The sequence below is a fragment of the Megalobrama amblycephala genome, linkage group LG1, assembly GCF_018812025.1.
Source record: "Megalobrama amblycephala isolate DHTTF-2021 linkage group LG1, ASM1881202v1, whole genome shotgun sequence".
Lineage (NCBI taxonomy): Eukaryota > Metazoa > Chordata > Actinopteri > Cypriniformes > Xenocyprididae > Megalobrama > Megalobrama amblycephala.
Genome location: NC_063044.1, coordinates 18,478,013 through 18,485,511, shown reverse-complemented (window position 1 = coordinate 18,485,511; position 7,499 = coordinate 18,478,013).

Genomic DNA, 7,499 nt, shown 5'->3' with positions numbered 1-7,499 from the left:
ATCTTGGTTAGTTGGCTATACACCAAAGATGATCACAGTATCCAGTGCAAACACGCACGCAACAGTTTCGCCGTTTCCACCTGGCTCTCACTTCCGCGACTCGTCCTCCTTCCTTTCCCCTACCGGTTCTTACGGTCTCCTTTTTCCGACCACACCCTTTTTTCATCATTATCTTTTATGATTTTCGTTCAGATAAATAAACAACAACAATTATCATCATCAATTGATTCCAAAATTTGTTATTTATTTTGCATATTCGTTACTTAAAAGGCGATAATGTGAATGAAAACTGACAACGTCAAAGTGTAATGATCCGTTACAAGCTTTGCTGGTATAAATGTTAAAAAGTCGCAGCTTACTTTAATGGCAAAGTAACGTTACAACATTATAATCATACAATAAACAAGCAACAAAAAATAAGTTTCTGTCTCGTTATAGAACTAAAGTACTTTAAATCGTCTCTATTGGCAACGCGAACAAACGAACGGCTGGAAACTTATTTCCGGTTTATTTGTGTCGATTGCAAGTGACGTGGCAGGAGACTGCAGGTGTCGACTGTAAGTGACGTCACTTGCAGAGGAAGTGCAGGTGTCAGAGAGTGCAGGGCTGCATTCCACTCCAGTTTTAGACACGCACTCGCGAACTTCCCTACACACTTCCCCTCGGGGGAATCCCTGCCGCCATTTTGAAGTGCGTTCCACTTCGTGAAGTGGACAAGGGAAGTTTACATGGACAGACCCTCGCTCCCTCGATTTTAACCGAGTCTACTTCACATGTTCACTTCAGGCAGATCCATAACCCACAATGCAACACGGTTATGACGTCAGCGCATATTGCGTTTAATTTACCCTACCACAAACAATTATATGATATGTTAATTATTTTTTTAAACATTTAAAATACACATATATACATATAGAATGCTGTATTAAACAAATTTGTAAGGGGAAAAAATAAATAATAAATCAGCTCCATTGCGGATTCCAAGTGATCAAGGGCTTAGGACGTTCCAGTTCAGCCCATTGCAAAGGTTCCGCCAGAAGTGGGCACTCGTGCAATGTAAGCAATGACGTACATCCGAGTCAACGAGACCGAGGGAAGTTAGCGAGGGAAGGGCATTTAAAAACCGAACTGGAACGCAGCCCTGGGGGGTATTCCAGAAAGCAGGTTATGTGACATACCTGGGTATGTTTAAGAGTAAGCGGATAACCTCAACTTTCGATTCCAAAAACGGAGGTAACTTTTAGTGTATGTAAGTAACCATAGCAAATTGCTCTCTGAACATAACCTGCTCCGGAGCAGGTTATGTTCAAGGGTTAGTTAGCTTAAGAGGAATTTAGATGTGTGTTATATTATCAATATGGTTATATTAATGTATCTAAATTTGTTATATAGTTACAGTTATATACACAATGTTATATTATACAATATATAAATGTTTATTCAATTCTAATATATGAATTTTATTGTCATAGCACACATGGATCTACTTCTTAATCTTTATAACAGGACATTTTCTATGCTATAATTTCTATAATAAAATACATATCATATATGTGATATTTTATTAAATAATTAGCATCAAACAAACAATATTAAGATTAAAAATTATTGCACAACCACCCAATAGGTGGTGATGTGCACCAAGTAGGTTATGTAAATCGCCATTAAACAAAAGAAGAAGAATGAAGTAGAATGGCGCGCTTTTTCTTAGCATCTGTTTCCATGGTGAATCATCGATTCGTCGCTCTGTTGAGAATGTCTTGTGTGTTAACCGGGAACATACTCTGGGTTGGCTGAACTTATTCCCGGATGCATTTTTGGAACCAGCATACCTCGAGTAAGCAAGGTTTGGGTTAATCAACCGAGAGTTCAGGGTATATGTGACAGTAAGTTAACCCTGCTTTCTGGAATACACCCCAGGTCTGACAGTGCAAGTGCAAGTCTGCATCCAGACCCTTCTCATTAATGTACTAAAAACATATTTAAATCAGTTCATGTGAGTACAGTGGTTCAATATTAATATTATAAAGCGGTGAGAATATTTTTGGTGCGCCAAAAAAAAACTAAATAACGACTTATATAGTGATGGCCGATTTCAAAACACTGCTTCAGGAAGCTTCAGAGCGTTATGAATCAATGTATCGAATCATGAATCGGATCGCTTTGACACACTGATTCACAATGCTCTGATGCTTTCTGAATCAGTGTGTCAAAGTCACTTGATTTCAGCCGTTTGGCGGGTTTGACTTGCGATCCGATTCATGATTCGATACACTGATTCATAACGCTCTGAAGCTTCCTGAAGCAGTGTTTTGAAATCGGCCAACACTAAATAAGTCGTTATTTTGTTTTTTGACAGAATTTTCATTTTTGGGTGAACTAACCCTTTAATTAGTTTTAAATTAAGTTTAAATGTTTGTATCAATATAGAATGCTAGTCTTTTGAGGTAAATGAGATCAGTTTCTCCTCTCATTTCAGTCTCCTTTTATTTTCTAGTTGCAAGTATTGTAGCCACACATTAAATCTAAACACATATTGTTTGAAATGATAACGTGAAGAAACATTATTGAGTATTTAGGAGTCTTGCTTCTAATGTATGTTTTGACATCTCATTTTTGAATGGAATATGTTCAAAAAGCTTTATGCCACATTATGTTGTTGTATTTCACTTTAAATTTATTGTAAGGGATATTTTGTACTTTAATTAGTTTTAAATGTTTAAAAATACAAAATGTTATTTGATCAATAAAAAAAGCAATTGATGCACTCTCCTGCGTCTGACCATTTTTATATAAATTCAACCTTCCCTGAATAAGTAATGTGTAATTTTTCCTTTTGGCTAATCATTATTAATAATAATTTAGTAGATGAACTGTTGCTTACTTACAACAGGATTAATATTACTCACATTTTGTAAGTAATTAGTTATGTGATGTAATGAGAAATATTAGGTAGACCTTACCTCATTTTTTTTGTTTACCATAGCTGTTAAATTTAGGTATACTTTACTCAAATATATAAGATAGAATCTACCCAAACAAAGTGAGTGCAAATTGTTACCTCAATTTTATTGAGTAGATTCTATAGGTTGTTTTTTACAGTGCTGTTACGTCGTACCTGCAGACAGAACTAATCATCATTCTATTACACTACCAGATATAGAAATAGTTTTATTTTTTAAGGAAAGTTTTATGCAAATTGTAAACAAACATGCCCTTTAAGGAAATGCAGAGTGAAGGGGCGAGAAAGTCCCTGGTTTTCACCAGAACTGGCAGATACCATACATGAGCATAACAGAGCATGGTCAAGGCAAGAAAAACATATTCTTTTACTGATTGGTCTGTTTTCAAACGGCTTATAAATAAATACACTTCTTTTATTAAAAAGGCCAAATCTGAATACTTTTTGTCTGTTACCACTGAGAACCTCAATGATCCACAGAAATTCTGGAAAGTGATTAAGTCTCTTTCTGTGAATAAAATTTCTCAGGTTCTTCCTACATTTGTTTTTAAAGATTCAGTCCCAGTTTATGATAGAAGTGAAGTCTTAAATTGTTTTAATGAACACTTTTTATCATCTGGTTCCTTGTTTGACACTGCAGGAACTTCCTCGATGAATCCTTGCACAGAATCCCCAATGTTTTCTGGAGACCCTTTTAAATTTGCACCTTTTACTGTCCATGAAGTGCATAAGGCTCTGGATCACATGAAAACCCCCTGGACCAGACTTGATGGAGCCTTACTTTGGCAGCAGATTTTATATAGCAGAGCCACTTTCAATTCTTTTTAATCTTTCAATCAAATCCAAAGAAATTCCATCAGTTTGGAAATCAGCTTTTGTTCTACCTTTATTAAAAGGAGGTGATCCAGCAGTTCTGTCTAATTATAGGCCAATATCAAATTTATGTGTTTTATCGAAAATTCTGGAATCTCTAGTTTGTGATCAGCTGAAAGAGTTCCTGTATTCAAATGACATCCTCTCTAAATTTCAATCAGGCTTCAGAAAAAAGCACAGTACTATCACCGCAACTATGAAGGTGATAAATGATATTATTGTGGCACTTGATAAGAAACTGTTCTGTGCTTCACTTTTTTTAGATCTGTCAAAAGCTTTTGACACTGTCGACCATGCTGTTTTAAAGAACAGATTAATTTGCTCAGGATTGTCAGAGCATGCAGTTGCATGGTTCTCAAATTATCTGAATAGCAGGACTCAATGCATTAAATATGAGGGTCTCTGTTCTGATTTTATTGTTGTCTGCAAGGGGGTGCCACAGTGCTCAGTTTTGGGGCCCCTCCTATTTATCTTGTATATCAATGACTTGGGTCAAAATGTTTCTGATGCTAATATGCATTTTTATGCAGATGATACAGTCATTTACTGCTATGGATCATCCCTTGCTCAGGCCATTGAAACCCTGCAGAAAGCTTTTGTTGCTGTCCAGCATTAACTTCTTCAATTAAAACTAGTCCTTAATGCTGACAAAACTAAGCTAATGTTGTTTTCAAATTTTACGATGGTGCCTCAGACTGTTCCAGTAGTGTCCACTCTTGAAGGGAATGTCATGGAGGTGGTTCATGAATATAAATACCTTTGTGTCTTGATTGATGACTCCCTCACTTTTAAACCAAACATAGAAAAACTTGTGAAGAAATTAAACTTAAACTGGGGTTTTTCTTCCGTAATAAATTGTGTTTTTCTTTTGAAGTAAAAAAGCGCCTTGTCACTGCAACTTTTTTATCTGTGCTAGATTATGGTGATCTTTTTTATATAAATGCTTCTTCTTCATGTCTTCATATGGTGGACACGGTTTATCATGCTTCTCTGAGGTTCATTACTAACTGTAGAGCCATGACGCATCACTGTGATTTGTATTCACGAGTGGGATGGCCTTCTCTGGCCACTAGGAGGCAGGGACATTGGTACACTTTTATTTTCAAGGCTATGCTTGGATTACTGCCTCCATACATTTGTACTTTAATCACACAGAGAAGTGTTGACTCTTACTCCCTGCGATCAAACGATCAGCTGTTGCTCTCTGTTCCTTTTGCCCGCACTGAGTTGGGGAAGAAAGCCTTTGACCCCTCGGCTCCTTTTGCTTGGAACATGTTGCAGAAGGACTGGAAACTGACCGAGCTCTTGTCCTTAAATGCTTTTAAAACTAAGCTGAAAGCAATAGAGACTGCCTCAATAATGTGCAATTGTTTTTCATAACCTGTGTTATTTTAATGTTTCTTTGTATGTTTATAATTGTGTAAATGTTGTTGCCTCTTGGCCAGGACTCCCTTGAAAAAGAGGTTTTTAATCTCAATGGGACTCTCCTGGTTAAATAAAGGTTAAATAAATTAAAACATATTGAAATTAAATGAAAGCATGCTTTTGGTGCATAAGACTGATGCACAAACAATAGCTCAGGGAGGTCAAAAAACCCTAGAAGAGAAGTTTTAGGATAATACAACATCAGCAATCACACACAATTCGCATTAAGACTGGATTATATTTCTCAGAGTACTGTTGAATTTGCGCAAATAACAGTACGTAATTTGCTCTGGAATTTTTATAGAGGTTTTTATGAGATCTCTCGGCTCGATTTTCTCACAAATGTGTCCAGGAAGATTTTCTCATAAATGTGTCCAGGCAGATTTTCTCACAAATGTAGTTGAGCAACTTCCTCTTACAAAACAGCAGATGGTGCTATGCTAGCGGATCAATTTAGCGCTAGAGCACCATCTGCTGTCGCCTTTGGCTTGCTTAGTTGGGGACACTCGACATTGATATTCAATAGTATTCTTGACATTTATTCAACAGTGCTTCTGATCTGCCTGCATTGACACTATTATTTAAGAGCTGCTGTGCAGCCAAATTATGTACCAGCTATCAATGTAAAGCTGCTTTGACACAATCTGCATTGTAAAAAGCACTATATAAATAAAGGTGACTTGACTTGACTTGACTAGAGAGCAAGAGCAAATCCTGGCAGCGGCAGGTCGCAGCGCCACTACCGGTGGCGCATCCAATGGAGTAGTTTTTTTTTTTTTTTTTTTAAATAAAAGATTTGATGATGCATATTATATACCAGCAAGCAGATGCAACCAGAATATGGACCCAATAAGCTAAATTGCATAAGCATTTTTCTATAAAAGAACACACACACACACACAAAAGGAGTGTCTAGCAGCCAATAGGCACTGTATACGCACGCACGCAAACACACAAACCTTATTTATTTATTTATTTGCTTATTTATTTATTTATTTAATGTAATCTCACATTTTCCCATTTTCATTTTTGTAGCTATTACAAAACTTTTCTATATTTCATTGAACTGCCAAATTTACATTCATCACTTTATTAATTTATGTGCATTAAGTAAATGTAAAATAACCAGCCAAAACTTACATAACTTCAAAGCCACAAGGATCATAATTTAAGATTAATGAATTTCTGATGTTTGTATGTTGTACGGCTTCTGCCATCAGTTGTTGCCTGCCATCAGTCAAGGCAAGGGAGGCAGAGTCTCTTTAGAGAAAACACTGGATGAGAAAATTATCGATATTACAAAAATAAAACAACGCAAGTATTACAAAATGTGACATTAAAAATTGTAAAAGTCAGTAGTTTTCATATAGTAACTCTGTCCAACAGTGACACCCGCTGGTAAAGTTAAAAAGAACAGCTGAACATCAGTTAACAAATAAAATATATTGTTTGTATTGTTACTGCCTTTTGTTATTATTTTGGAATAAATGTAAAAATATGTAAAAACACTAACTTGATGAGATTTATTGGTTTTAATAAACAGAATATTACATAGTGTAAAAATACAAAATATAATTGTATTTAGCCTTTTTTATGTAATGTTTTTTTACCAGGAATATGTGACAACATTAAGTGTAACAGGGACATCAATTAAAAAAACAAAAAAACAAAAAAAAACATTGATACATAAAAAAAAGTCTAATAATAATAATACACGTGTTTGCCTCATTATTTTAAAAACCCACCGCACACCACTGAGAACAGTGTAGTTTTTACCGAGCAAACAGCAGAAACTTAGACAAACCCCGAGAAAGACCGTGGCAGCTGTCACAAACTCTGGCAGCTGCCAGAGGAAATCTGTGGCATCTAGGGATGCCACCGGAAGTGGCTTTGAGGTTATGTAAATTTTGGCAGGTTATTTTACATTAATTTAATGCACGTAAATTAATAATGTGATGAATGGAAATTTGGCAGTTCAACGAAGTATGGAACATTTTTGTAGCTACAAAAATGAAAATGGGCAAATGTGAGATCACATTGAATAAATAAATAAGCAAATAAACAAACAAACAAATAAATAAATAAATAATGGTTGCTTGTTTGCATGCGTATATACAGTGCCTATAGGCCGCTGGGCACTCCTTTTTTGTGTGTATGTTCCTTTATGCAATTTAGCTTATTGGGTTCATATTCTGGTCGCATCTGCTTGCTGGTATATAATATGCATCATCAAATC